We start from the raw sequence: 14,081 nt of genomic DNA on the forward strand, positions 1-14,081 counted from the left end.
AAAAGGCGGCGCGTCCTCGGGTGCGTGCGCGGGGGCCGGCGCGCGCTCGGCGCTGCCAGGCGCCGCCGTGAGGGGCGCCGCCGGGCGCGCGGCCAGCGAGAGCGCCACCGCCCGAGGGGGCGGGGCGGGGCCGGGCCGGGCTGGGCCGGGCCGCGCGCCGCGGGCGGCCGCTGGGGCGCCGCGATCGCCGTGGCAACGCGGGCCGGGCCGGGCCGGGCCGGGCCGGGCCGGGTCGCCACCCCGCCCCGGCCCCGAGTCCCAGGTGCCGCTGAAGGTTGTCGTCGAGCTGCAGGTCCGCAGAGCAGGGTGTCCGGGGCGGCGGGGAGGGAGGGAGTAGCGGCGGGTCGCCCCAGACAGCCGGTGCGGGGGGAGGTAGAATCTCGTCACCGCCGTTATTCCGGGACCCAGAGGTGCCTCACCATACGACACGGCGACACATACATGAACAGATGCGCACCCGTATACATACCGTATGTGTGCGTACGTTCGTATACACGTGTACTGTGAATACTTGTGTTCGTACATCTGTGACCGCGCCTTCAGTTCTAAGAGCTCCTGGGGAGCTGTCTGGTTTTTAACGGCTTGGTTCTCGTCTGGGAATGGAAGTTCATGTAAAATGAGGCCATACCTTTGCAGTCATAATACCCCTGTGAAGATTAAAACGTGCCCTTGTTGTAGCCATAGTTTCTCATCCGTGGAGTTACGTAGCTCTTCCTCCAAACAGGAGGCACTGGCTGGTTCTTTGGGACTGCAGGTATAAAGTCTCCTAGAAAGAGTATGCAAGGAAAAAGTTAGATTAAATGCGGGGGTTTTCTTGCTGTGTGACATTTATTTAATGAAGGGGATTACTGCTGTTGTGCAAATGGATGGTAGTAATATGTTGCTCATAGCAGGTCTCCTCATCAGATGTAAGCAAAAAACCAAAACGGTGGTTTTCACTCGTTCATTTCCTTGTAAGTATCAGATGTTTCTCTTGTGTGCAATGCTAAGGTCTGTGAAATGAGTCCCTGTTACACGAGATGATACAAAAGAAAAGACCAAAATATGAAATGCATGAACTCTCTACTATAGATCTTAATCTGGCACCTTTTGAGATTATCAGTAATAAAGCCAAGGGCCTACTGAGTCCCTTCTGAGACAGAGTCCTGTAGACTTGGACTAATGCATGTGTATAAGACTGGACTGAGGAGTCTCATGGGAATGGTTTGGTTTTTTCTTTCCTAAGGTTACATGTCCCACTGTGTTTCTGCCCAAGAGAAACATGACATTTTTCTCAGTGAGTGCATCTTGGGTCAACACAAAGAGGCAGAATGCCTTTCTCCTGTTTTCCCTCTCTTGTTTCATGAGAAGATGTGCTTTGAAAAGGTGACTTTCACTTGTTAGATGCCTTGGGCTATAAAGTCTAATGTCTCAAGCCTTGTACAAGCTGTAATTCATGTATAGTCTTATTTTTGTTTACAACTGATAGCTTATTCTTGTTTCACATGTATTTCAAGATAATAAGATAAAGTATTAGACCTATTCCTGGAATGGAATCGATTTTAACATTCCTTTAAAATTTCATGGGCTGGAGCTTTGAGAGCAGTGGTTATGAGAGGTCATCTCTCACATGGACAGTTCTTACCTAATCTCAGTAATGGCAACAGTGTATATGAGGGCAATTGAATATACTCTGTTTCAGAATAATTCTATTTATGCTGGTTGTTCTGGAAGCAGTATGATACCTCGATTCTAATATGGCTATCATCTATTCAAGACTTTTGTCATTACAGCAGACATGTGTAAATGAAGATCCAAATAGATGATAGACAAATGGTTTTCCTGTCATTTTACATGCCACACTGTCGTGGTTTAAGAGCTGTCCTGGCTCTGTCCCCTCCCAACTTCTTGTGCCCCTCCGGCCTTCTTGCTGCCTGGCATGAGAAGCTGAACAATGCTTGACTTAGTATAAACACTACTCAGCAACAACTGAAAACATCAGTGTGTTGCCAACATTATTCTCATACTAAATCCAAATCATAACACTATGCCAGCTACTAGAAAGAAAATTAATTCTATCCCCGCCAAAACCAGGACACACACTAACACCAGGAACTGGTGAGAACAGGAGTCTTCAGTGTGTTTTTCCTGTACTCTACTGTATGCTTGTTGGTTATGATTCTGGTGAATGGTATTTTGTGTTTGAAAATTGTTTTTTAAAAAAGTGGTCTAAGACAGAATGGCTATGTCTATTGACAAGCAAAACCATACTGAAGCCATTGCAAAATAGGAATAGATGAAGTTTAGAGAAACAGTATCTTTCTTATCTATTTCTTTCAGACTTTCCTCCATTCTTTTTCAAACCACTCCCTCTACCTGTCTGTTTCTCTAAAATTCTTTGCATCTGGCTCACAAGAGGCCTTTCCTTGAGGGACATGATTACTTTCCCTTTCCCTTTGTGGTTATTATTCACACAAGTGAAAAGCTATGTAGTTAATATGTCTGAAAGCTACAAGGTATAATTTTCATTAAGGCCTTTACCCTGTCTCAAGGCAAACACAGCTCTGAACACACAACTCTTCAGTCTCTCTGCAATAAAAGCCCATAGCCATGTTCTGACCAGAAGTGGGTAACATAACCCACTTCTACAGAGGGTAGTTTCTCGTACATTTACCTAGTCATAAGAGGAGCATCAAAGTAATTATTGCGAAGTAGATGTTGTTAGATAAGTTCATCTTTTGTCTTACCTCACAGTAATGTGTTTTCGTGCCTGTGACCTTCGTAAATAGGTGTTAACTAGCACAAAGCAACACATTTTCTTAGGGAAAAAATGCCTTTGCACAGCCCTCTCAAAAAAAAAACTATTGCCAAAATATTGTCTGAAAACACTGATATCATTTGAAGAAGGATGTTGGCACATTTGAAAGAAACGAAAAAGCAGCAAATACGGATAAAATAAGTGGGATGCAGCTGAGGGCAGCTTCTTTAGATAGGTAGAATAACTGGCATGAATGCCCAAATAAAATCAGTGGTAAAGTTCCCATTTACTTCAAGGGAGTCAGAATTTCACTCCAAGGCATGAGAAGAGTATCTTTGAATCAGACATAATCCATTGTAGTAAAATAGACAAGACCTAAATACAGGCAAAGGCATTTGTTTCTTAAAAGACATTTCGTAGATGATGTCTTAATTAATTTTATTTTTATAAGATATTCAGGCAATCTTTATATAATACATAGAAACATACAGGAAAACTTCCTTACACCTTCTCATTTGTCTGTAATCCCTGTGGAAGATTACCTGTGCTTTAAGGTGCTTGCAGTTGGGGCTTTTAGTTTTTTCTTTTGGGGTGTGTCTGATAGGATTGGCCAAGATTTCAAGTGTTTTCCAAACATGAGTTTCCTAATTGTACTTGTGGTTCTGCTGATTTACAGTTCATAGAATTGTATTTATGGTACTGTAAGCATGACAATTTTTCCTACAAAGTACAGACTGTTCTGATGTTGATGCAGACATGAATGAATATGCAATTTCAGCTTTAAAGTATTTTTTCCAAAATATCGCATAACTTTAGAAATGTGGATGACATCTTAAAGTACACAAACATACAGTATTAGTTAAGTTTGATTTTGCTTAGTGGCAGCTTGACAAGTATTAGTTAAGCTTGATTTTGCTTAGTGGCAGCTTGACAGGGAATAGGGGAATTATTTTGAATAGGTATTAAAGTGTTCCTGTGAGTGCTAAGTTGTTAAGTTAGTTGGTGTTATAAAGAATTTGTTTACTTCTTACTGTTTTCCTGAAGGTGTTTGAAAGTGCCATAGATCCTGCTGCAGTAACTGAAAGGCTTGAAAATAAGTATGATTTTTAAAATTCTTGAATAGTTGAAAAACTAAAAATTATGAAGTAGGTCCACGTATTCACATAGTCTGTCTGCCTGCTTGTCTGACTGTCTTTCTAAAGTATGTGATCTGATACACATTGTTCCCCTTATAGGTTGCTCTGAATTGCGTCATCTGAGTGTCAGCCTCTACGACTGCCCGTCGAGTCAATTACATGATTTTTCCGTTCTTAGACCAGGCTGTGTTCTGACACCTAGTGTAACACTGGGCTAACCTGACAGGTCTGCTTTTTTTTTTTTTGATCAGCAATTCTTTATTTTGAAGTCTGTGACACGTCATGAATTTCATGACTAGTCAGTCTTTTAAAAGCCAAAATTTTATTTAGTGTTTGTAGGGTGATAAGGGGAGAGAAGAAAATTATTTATAAAATGGTCTGTCTACATTCTGTTTCATCATTGCAAGTAACCTTTGGCTAGACTTTTTCAGTCATACCTACAGGAGCAGGTGTTGTATTAATTCATTCCTTAGCTTTAATTCAGGTAGCATTCCTTTGCCCTTGCTTGGTCTCAGGTTTTTGTCCTGGAGCAAGCCACTCCTGTAAAGTCAACAGAAGGTAAAGCCAGAAGCCACTGACTGTCCCATTGTCCTATAAATCCATCAGGTGTCAACCACAGAGAGTTACTTTGTGCTGATATTTCTTCTCTGTGTGTTTCTATTCTAATATTAATAATATTAAATACTCCAGGAAACAAAGTAGAATATTGTCGATTAGACTGGACTAGCTCTACATCTGTCTTCTTTCTCCTCTATCTTTTGTCAACTCTTCTGTTTCCTTCGCTGTCCTTCCTCCATCCCTTCCTGTAAGTTTTTGATTAGTGTGCCAGGAGTAAACAGTAAATCTAATCTAACTATTCAGCCACAGTGCTATGATTTAGGAGAGCAACCAAGTTGGTGAGGGGCCTTAAGCACAAGTCTTATGAGGAGCGGCTGAGGGATCTGGGGTTGTTCAGTCTAGAAAAGAGGAGGCTGAGGGGAGACCTTATAGCTCCCTACAACTACCTGAAAGGGGGTTGTAGTGAGGTGGGTGTTGGTCTCTTCTGTCAGGTGGCTGGAGATAGGACAAGAGGAAATGGCCTCAAGTTGAGGCAAGGGAGATTTAGGTTAGATATTAGGAAAAATTTTTTACTGAGAGGGTTGTCAAACATTGGAATGGGCTGCCCAGGGAAGTGGTTGAGTCACCATCCCTGGAGGTATTCAAAAAGCGAGTGGACAGGGTACTCCAGGGCATGGTTTAGGGGGCATGGTTAATGGTTGGACTCGATGATCTCGAAGGTCTTTTCCAACCGAAATGATTCTATGATTCTATGATTCTATGATTCTATGATTCTAATTTATTTTTTGTCTTCCGGGTAATGTAACGAAGTTTGAATTAACTCAGCTTGTGTCTTCAGGTAATAGGCAAGTAAATATTTTTCCACATGCTAGTTAATTTGAGACTGGAAAGGATATTAGTGTTATGCCATGATCCCCAGCTTTCTCCCCCTCATAAATTTCAAGACCTTCTCCAACACTATTTCCTTCTACTCCATCATTTCCCATATATTCTTGGGTACACACTTGAGGAGAAAAAAATCCCTCTTCTGACTAGACTCATTGAGTAATTTGTTATGATCAGTCATTTTGCTTTAGTTTCTTTGCCCTGATTTTCATATTTCTAATAGTAGTCTAGTTTGCTAGTAACATTCAAAGAGAACACAAATAATAATGTAGAGTTCATCTTGACCGATAGTACTGTTGGTTTTCTACAGACTTCATATTGTGTGTATTTATAAGAAGGGAAAAAAAGCAAATGGACACTGGCTGGCAGAGGAGTGCTGTTGTTAAGGTCACTGATTAATGGAGCATTCGTACACATTCTAAAACTACAGGCAATTTGTTAAAATTGGTTATTGTTCTATTACGGCAAATTCAAAATATACTTTATGTTCCCTGTGTAATAAATATTGGTTGTACATTTTGTATTTATTTTTCAAAATGCTTTGCTTCAGATATTCATCTTTCCCTTTCTTCTTTGCTTTTTGCTTATAAGGGTTGCTGATATAATAAAGGGTGATGTCACTCCAGGTTCAAAAACATTCACTGATGCTGGAAAAAGGAGATGCAAGGACTCAAATGAGAGAATCTGTTATTACCTGTATGTAAAAGCCTAAACAAGGCCAAAAAAAAAAAAAAAGTGTGTTCTGTGTTAGTCCAGAGCGTGCTCATCTTCTCATATGATTACTTTCATGCAAGCTTTGTGGGTATCACGCTGTCATGTAGCTAATTGTAGTATATAATGCTTGTTTGTCCCCTCGGCATAGCAGATTTTCTCTGTGCTTGTTAGGACAGAAAAGACTGTTCAGTGATAAGTCTAAAAGAGATGAGACTGTTTTAAAAAGTGCTAAAGGATTTAATAGTTTCCTCAGCATATTCTGGCCCTGTAGAACACCTGTTCTGTATAGTACCTACATGACTGTCTTGACTCAAACTTCAGGTGTTCCCCCACACACCTTTTTTTTTTTTTTGGCTCTGCAAAAATATGCAGCTTAGGGATTTTGCTTACTTCTTGTATAGTGGGATATGTTGTCCTCTTTCAACTTTCTAAATTAAATAAATATTCAGAAAAACTAAGTATATTACTCATGAGAGGAACCAGTGCCTGCCTATGTCCTTACTACATCGGAAGTCAGACCCCATATAACAAACCTGACTATTTCCTTTCTTTTTGTACTGTCAAAAGCTCACAAAAGCATTTTTCCTGGTGATTGTAAAGCTGGGATCCATTAGAAAGACAGTCCTTACAAGCAATGTGACTAGAAAAGATGAAACTTTGAATAGGATCAAAAGTGTTACTCTCATTATTAACTTTTTCTGAAAATTTTCTTCCTTGTGCCATTGTTTTGTCTAGAAATCACCAAGTTGCAGGCTTTGTTTTCAGTCTGATTAGAAGTGAACATGTGTCCTTGCCCCTGTAAAGACACAGAACCCATCCAAGTGAAGGCAGTAGCAGCTTTTATAGCATAGTATCCATTGTGGGCAGCTTAGTGTCTCATTTCAGGAAGGCAAAACCCTTGCTGTAGTTTCTAAGCCAGGTACTTGACAGTGTACCTTAGAGCTTGCCTCCTGTGGTGGGAGCTTATGAAAGTGTCTTCGGTCTCTGGCTGTGCTACACATACCGAGCAGTGCTGACCTCCATTCACTCAGAACACAGTTAATGGGCTTCTGAAGGAAGAGAAGAACTAGAGACAAGGGTAGTGTAGGGCATGAGAAGACTTTGTTATGGTAACATCCACGTGTGTAGTTCCAAGGTCACCTTATCTTGTTGTCATGGTACCCTGGGATAGTTTGCTTCTTCCCCTCTGAATCTGTAGAGTCCCAAGCACATCTTCATCTTGTGAGAATAACCCAGGATAGTTCACTTCCCCCGCTCATCTGCACCCACCTTTGCACAGGTGCCAATGTTATGGCCAGCTGCAGATCTTGGAATTCAGACAACAGCACCTGCATCATATCAGCAAGGTTGCTAGTGAACAAAACAGGACATAGCATAGGTATGATGTGTTAATCAGTGCAAGTTTTCTTATCCACCCTCATGGTGCTTTCCTTTGAGCTTCACTCCCAAGTTCCACTGTATCAGGTCCCCTTTTGATTAGCATTGACATACCGGGGCTCCCACGGTGGTAACGCCACTCTTTCATTAAAGCCAAAGCTTTCACTTGCTGAGTGTTGTGCCTCATCCTTGAGGGATCTGCACCTGCTTTTCGCTTCTAGCGTGTGGATGCTTAGTCCCTCAGTATGTAGGACACTGGTCTCATGCTGTGTGGTTGGCTGGCCAAATTACATGATGTTCATTTACTACATGCTGGCTCTCTGGAGGGAATAGAGATGGCAACTGTCTTTCAACACTGTTTTATGATGACACTTTTGCTGAATAAACATTGGAATGTTGTAATCTCATATCAATCTTTTTTATTTTATACCTGCAGGTAGCTGATTAGAATAATTAGTTGTTTGCCCAGTGAGGTGACTCCTGGTTGTACTGAATGCACTGAGAAATCAGGTGGACCAAGATTGAGCGTGCTGTGTATAAACACATGCATTATACATACTTTGTAAAACATGCATTGTACATCATCTGTATACATCCTCTGTCACAGCTTTGGACATTCTGTACTCTGTAACTGGGTAGTTTGCCTTCAAGCCTAGCAGTCATCTCCACCTCCAAAATATTTCGGGGCACTTGTGGTGGTTGGAAAGTTAATGACAGCATCAAACTCCAGTGCTGCTCTGCTAAGCCAAATCTTTCAAAACCAATGAAAAAGTAAATGGTTTCCCTCCCTTTCGCCCTCTTCATATCATGTTCAGAAGACAAAGTAAAGAGGTACAGCATAATCAGAGCACTGGGAATAAAGTGAATAAGCCATTTGCTGGAAAAGCAGTTATTCTCCCAGTCAAATAGGCAAAAAAAAAAAATCTGATGTTGCTGTGTATACAAATGCTTTCTTGTATACAAATACAGAACTAAACGGTTTGGGTTTGCTGTTTTTCTGTGCTTTTGTTTGTTGTGGCTCTCAAGAATGCGAACTGAAATGTTCCCCGACACAGAGAAGGACAATATACTAAAAAGGAACTGCTGTCTGAAACATTTCCAATGTCAAAGAATTCTAAATCATGCTGAGCATGTGCCATTCTTGTACCACTCTTCCTAGGCCCAGTAATGTCCCAACCACCACCTATTACTGACAGCATCTTTGTGCATGAGAGGGGCAGCATTCTCTCAAGGACATTCATAATTTACAGAGTTTTCATTGCACAGCTATTAGTGAAAAACAACCTTGACAGCTATTTTTCTGTGGGTGTTTTTTTGTTCTTTCAGTATGAGATGACTTTGCATTTTATGAAGAGAATACATGAGACTTTCTGTTCCCAGAGCACAAGCTAACTCCTGCATATCCTGGTGTGGATAGAGAATTACTGATGAAAACTTCTTATTTCCCAGGAAGCGGGCTCTTATCATATGTGTCTGAAGAAAGAAGGAATTCAGCTACTTGGTAGCAACTTTGTGAGGACGGGGTTTTGACTATCCCTTTGGTCCTCTTGAGCAGAGAGGGATGCTCATGTGCTCTTTTGAATATGGAAGTGCCTTAGAGAATGTACTGGGTTATGTGCTGTCCTAACAATTAAATCTGTTAGCCACAGACAGTAAGAATAATCCTCTCTACATAGGCAGGTTAGAAGCCCTAACAGGAAAATTTTGTGTTCAGTTATGTATCTCAACCCACAGATTATGTGAAAGGGCCTGGCACTTAAAAGATTTTCAAGTTTCTTTGTACCAGTTGCCTTTGAGGACACCAGCTTTCTATCCATTTTGTTTCTTTCATGTACGGACCTTGTTTTTTCACTCTGCCTGTTTTCACTTATCTCCTGGGGATCTTTCATTTTCATATCTTTGTAAATCCTTCCGGTGCCCTTTCTTGCCAGGGGTCATTGTTTCCTGAAGCAGCAATATCAGCCTAAAATGATTACATTTTCATCCCTCTCACTGTGTTATGGATTGGATTATGCAAAAGAAGCAATAAAACTGACTTGAATTTTATTAATCTGAGTTCCTTGCAGCTTAGAATAGCTTTGAACAGAGAGGAGCATCCTTCCTGCAGACTCAATTTTGCATTGATTCATTCAGAAAGTTCTTGTAATTACTCTACAAACTAGGAAAGCCATTATTTCACTTGAAAAGCTGGGGTTTCATGCATAAATTGCAGATACAGAAAATACTAGACTTAAGAAAAACTAACTGCTAGAAAGTTATGCCTAATACAAGAACACTTTCTGTACATTTAGAACAGAAGTTTAGAAATATATGCTCTGGTTAACCAAATGTTAAGTGTATGATTCTTTAGCTTGGTCCTCAAGAGCCAGCTGAAGGCAAACCAAGTGACCCGCCTAATGGATGAGGGAAAGGCTGTGGATGTTGTCTGCCTCGACTTCAGCAAGGCCTTTGACACTGTCTCTCATGGCATACTCCTTGAGAAGCTGGCAGCTCATGGTTTGGACAAGTGTACTCTTCACTGGGTGAAAAACTGGCTGGATGGACGAGCCCAAAGGTTGTGGTGAATGGAGTTAAATCCAGTTGGCGGTGGGTGACTGGTGGTGTTCCTCAGGGCTCAGTATTGGGGCCAGTTCTGTTTAATATCTTTATTGATGATTTGGATGAGGGGATCAAGTGCACCCTCAGCAAGTTCGCAGATGACACCACATTGGGCAGGAGCAGTTGATCTGCTTGAGGATAGGAAGGCTCTAGAGAGGGATCTGGACAGGCTGGATCGATGGGCTGAGGCCAATTGTATGAGGTTCAACAAGGCCAAGGGCCGGGTCATGCACTTGGGTCACAGCAACCCCATGCAGTGCTACGGCTTGGGGAAGAAGAGTGGCTGGAAAGCTGCCCGGCAGAGAAAGACCTGGGTGTGCTGGTTGACAGCCGGCTGAATAGGAGCTGGCAGTGTGCCCAGGTGGCCAAGAAGGCCAACGGCATCCTGGCCTGTATCAGAAATAGTGTGGCCAGCAGGAGCAGGGAGGTGATCGTCCCCCTGTACTGGGCACTGGCGAGGCCGCACCTCGAGTACTGTGTTCAGTTTTGGGCCCCTCACTACAGGAAAGACATTGAGGTGCTGGAGCGTGTCCAGAGAAGGGCAACCAAGCTGGTGAGGAGCCTGGAGCATAAGTCTTATGAGGAGCGGCTGAGGGAGCTGGGGTTGTTCAGTCTGGAGAAAAGGAGGCTGAGGGGAGACCTTATTGCTCTCACTTTTGATTCTGCAGTTACAATGAAGGTCTTGAAGTGTTCTGATTATAAGGGGGATGTATATGCAGTGATTATGTTTGTAATCCTTTCCCCTTAACTTATTTTTAAGGGAATAGCACCAAAAATAGAGTTCTCCACAAGAATAACCATTACAGAGCTTCCACTTCAGTACAGAAGGACAAATTATGTTTTAATGGTAAGGATGCAGACCTGGTTACAATTTTATAACCTTTGACTGAGTCTATTTGATCTAGCTTTACTGTTGCCTTTGTATCTAGATACTTTAGACAGCAATGGTAGGTAAGATTTAAGGCCATGCTAGGGGTCCTAGATTTTGTTGTAACAACAGCAAATCTGACTGACTGAACAGAAGTCATCCATTTCTCGGTTTGTTATCTGCTATCCCAGATGTTCTCATTTCCTAATTATTAAGCAATTCTTTCCAGGGAAAGCCCACAAAACCAAATAATTCTTGCATTGCTTTCTATGGAAGGTAAGATTTGATGTTGTTTTGATTTGATGGCATTTCACTGCCTCCTGTCTGCTGCTGACAGTGGTTTATATTTAGCTTTTATAAATGTTTCTCTTTGCATGCTTTTGCTTAGTGGATTCATGCTTCTCCTATTTATCATTGCATCCTTTGATCCAGACCGAATTGCAACCAGTTAGTCCTCCTCTGAGAAAGTGCTAGCAGTGCTTTCTGTGTTTTGTTTAGTGGCTATGTATGTAATAGGTTATGTATTAGATAATATCCTGCAGGGACAAAATTCTGCCCTCCCTGCTGGAACAAAATACTCACAGCAGATAAAGTACTTTTGTCTAAGTAACAGCTGCTGAATTTGGCCCCCATAAATTGTCTCTTGACCTGAGATACTTAAAAGGTTTAGCTGAAGCTCCCACAGAAGTCAGGATTTCAAGATTTTAACCAAAGTTCTGAATTTTCTAAGCTCACAAGTGTTTTTCTGAAGTAATTCATCCTTCTCTGAGCTCTGTGACAACCAGGAAACAATATTTCAGGACTGAGCCCTAGATGAGAGGTTATACCACTGAGATAATGTGGAAGAGGATGGGATATATAAGCCCATGTTGACTTATTTCTGGTTTTGACTTTGCCACACTCTAACACAGAATCACAGACTCTTCCATTTTGTACATACAAAGATCCAAATTCTGCTATCGTATGGTTAGTTACTACTGAATTCATTTCTGCTTAGAGCTTAGTCTTCTTTGCAGGGAGTTGCAAATGGCTTGTACCTGTTTTTTCTTAGGTAATTGTGAAACAGTGAATTTCTCTACCAGGGCAAAACCAGAACAAAGAATCAAAGATCTACATCTGCATCACCAAAACAAAGGAACTCATCACTAACACAATGCAAGACATCTGTGAAAAGGGATAAAAGCTACAGGGAAGGCATACGGGGTCCTTAAAATCATAAGATCCTTCTCTAAACACTAGAGACGACTTCTGTGAACTCTGCAGAGAAAACCGGCAGCAGGCATCAAGACTGAGCCTGGGGTCTGCTGAGTGCAAATTAGAAAATGAGAACAGGCCACCGTTTGTAGTCAGACACGTAAGTTCTAAAACTGCTGTACTGCATTGAGAAGGTGAGTTTTTGTTAGTATTAATTTCATCATTTTTGTCTATTCTATCATGAACTACTAGATCAGCAGAAGACTGAAGAAATTTAGCAACAAATTTGAAAATATAAACATAAATGTTTTTTTGTTCAGGATGTAATTGGCCTGTCAAACTCACAGCTGGTGGAAATCGGGTCAGTCAGTTAACAACATTCAGGAAAGGAAAAGATATTACAAAGAAAGAATTCAAAGACACATTTATATACTATAAAAATATAATACATTTTAACCCTCCCCTTTTCTTTTGGACATAAACCAATCCGTACATTTTTGTACTTAGTAAGGAATCCATGGGCAGTTTTTTTCATATTTTTGAGACAGTGCTTCTGCTTCTTTCTGAAATCTCTGGGACTGGCTGTACTTACTGACAGGCCAGTAAGCTGAGGTACCTGATGATATGACAGTGATTGTCAGTCCCCATGGTTCTACTTAGATCCATCAAAGTCTTCTGTTAGTCACTGAAGTTAGTGGAAAGTGTTTCTGGGGTTTCGTCAATAAACCTTTGAGTTTAGCCAGTAGGGTGTTCCATTTGCATGCTTTGAAGCACTAATAATTAGTAGGACAGTGTACTTCTGACTATTTGCCTGGTTTAGAGAGAGGGAAACAGTGTTTCTCAGGTGATGGGTACTTGCAGGCTAAACTGATCGCTATCTAGAGTAACTTACTTACATTTGCCTGGGTCCTGGTCTTGTATTCTGCAGTCCTATTCCAGTGTGCAAATGTTTTACCAGCCCTATATTTAACAGTCATGTGTATTTTAAGTGTTTCCACAAATATGTTAATCTGTGACAGGTTACATTCTTTAAATCCAGCTTTGTATGAGAATACTGAAATCATTCAGCTTGAGGTGGACCTCTGGAGGTCACCTAGTCCAAACCCCACTTACAGCAGGTCCAGTTAGATTAAGCTACTTAAGGCCTTGTGCAGTTGAGTTTTGAATATTTCCAAGGACAGAGATTTCATAGAATCTCTGGGCTGACCACCTTCATGGTAATAAAAGTTGTCCTTGTATCTAATTGGAACTTATACCATTTGTTCTTGCCCTTCCACTAGGTATCTCTCAGAAGAGCCTGGCTCAGTCTTCTCTACATCCTTGCATGAGATACTCATAGACAGCAACACAATCTCAGAATCACAGAATTGTTTAGGTTGGAAGAGACCTCATTGTCCTGGTTTCAGCTGGGATAGAGTTAACTGTCTTCCTAGTAGCTGGTACAGTGCTATGTTTTGAGTTCAGAGCGAAGAATGTTGATAACACTGATGTTTTCAGTTGTTGCTCAGTAGTGTTTAGACTAATGTCAAGGATTTTTCAGCTTCTCATGCCCAGCCAGTGAGAAAGCTGGAGGGGCACAAGAAGTTGGCACAGGACACAGCCAGGGCACCTGACCCAAACTGGCCAACGGTGTATTCCATACCATGTGACGTCCCATCCAGTACAGAAACGGGGAAGTGGGGGGCAGGGATTCGCCGCTCGGGGGACTGGCTGGGTGTCGGTCGGCGGGTGGTGAGCAATTGCACTACGTATCATTTGTACATTCCAATCCTTTCATTATTGCTGTTGTCATTTTATTAGTGTTATCATTATCATTATTAGTTTCTTCTTTTCTGTTCTATTAAACCGTTCTTATCTCAACCCACGGGTTTTGCTTCTTCTCCCGATTTTCTCCCCCATCCCACTGGGTGGGGGGGAGTGAGTGAGCGGCTGCGTGGTGTTTAGTTGCTGGCTGGGGTTAAACCACGACAGTCCTTTTTGGCGCCCAACGTGGGGCACGAAGGGTTGAGATAAC

At 41.7% G+C, this 14,081-nt stretch overlaps 1 long non-coding RNA gene across 1 annotated transcript; it reads left to right on the forward strand.

Annotated features, from left to right (window-relative positions):
• The first annotated feature begins 165 nt into the window (after window positions 1–165).
• On the forward strand, window positions 166–3,822 carry LOC128137237 (uncharacterized). The gene is made up of 3 exons (XR_008233632.1): window positions 166–292; window positions 894–953; window positions 3,782–3,822. It is a non-coding gene; the product is annotated as an uncharacterized LOC128137237 (long non-coding RNA).
• Window positions 3,823–14,081: the final 10,259 nt, after the last annotated feature.

This window comes from Harpia harpyja, chromosome Z, assembly GCF_026419915.1.
Source record: "Harpia harpyja isolate bHarHar1 chromosome Z, bHarHar1 primary haplotype, whole genome shotgun sequence".
Taxonomy (NCBI): domain Eukaryota; kingdom Metazoa; phylum Chordata; class Aves; order Accipitriformes; family Accipitridae; genus Harpia; species Harpia harpyja.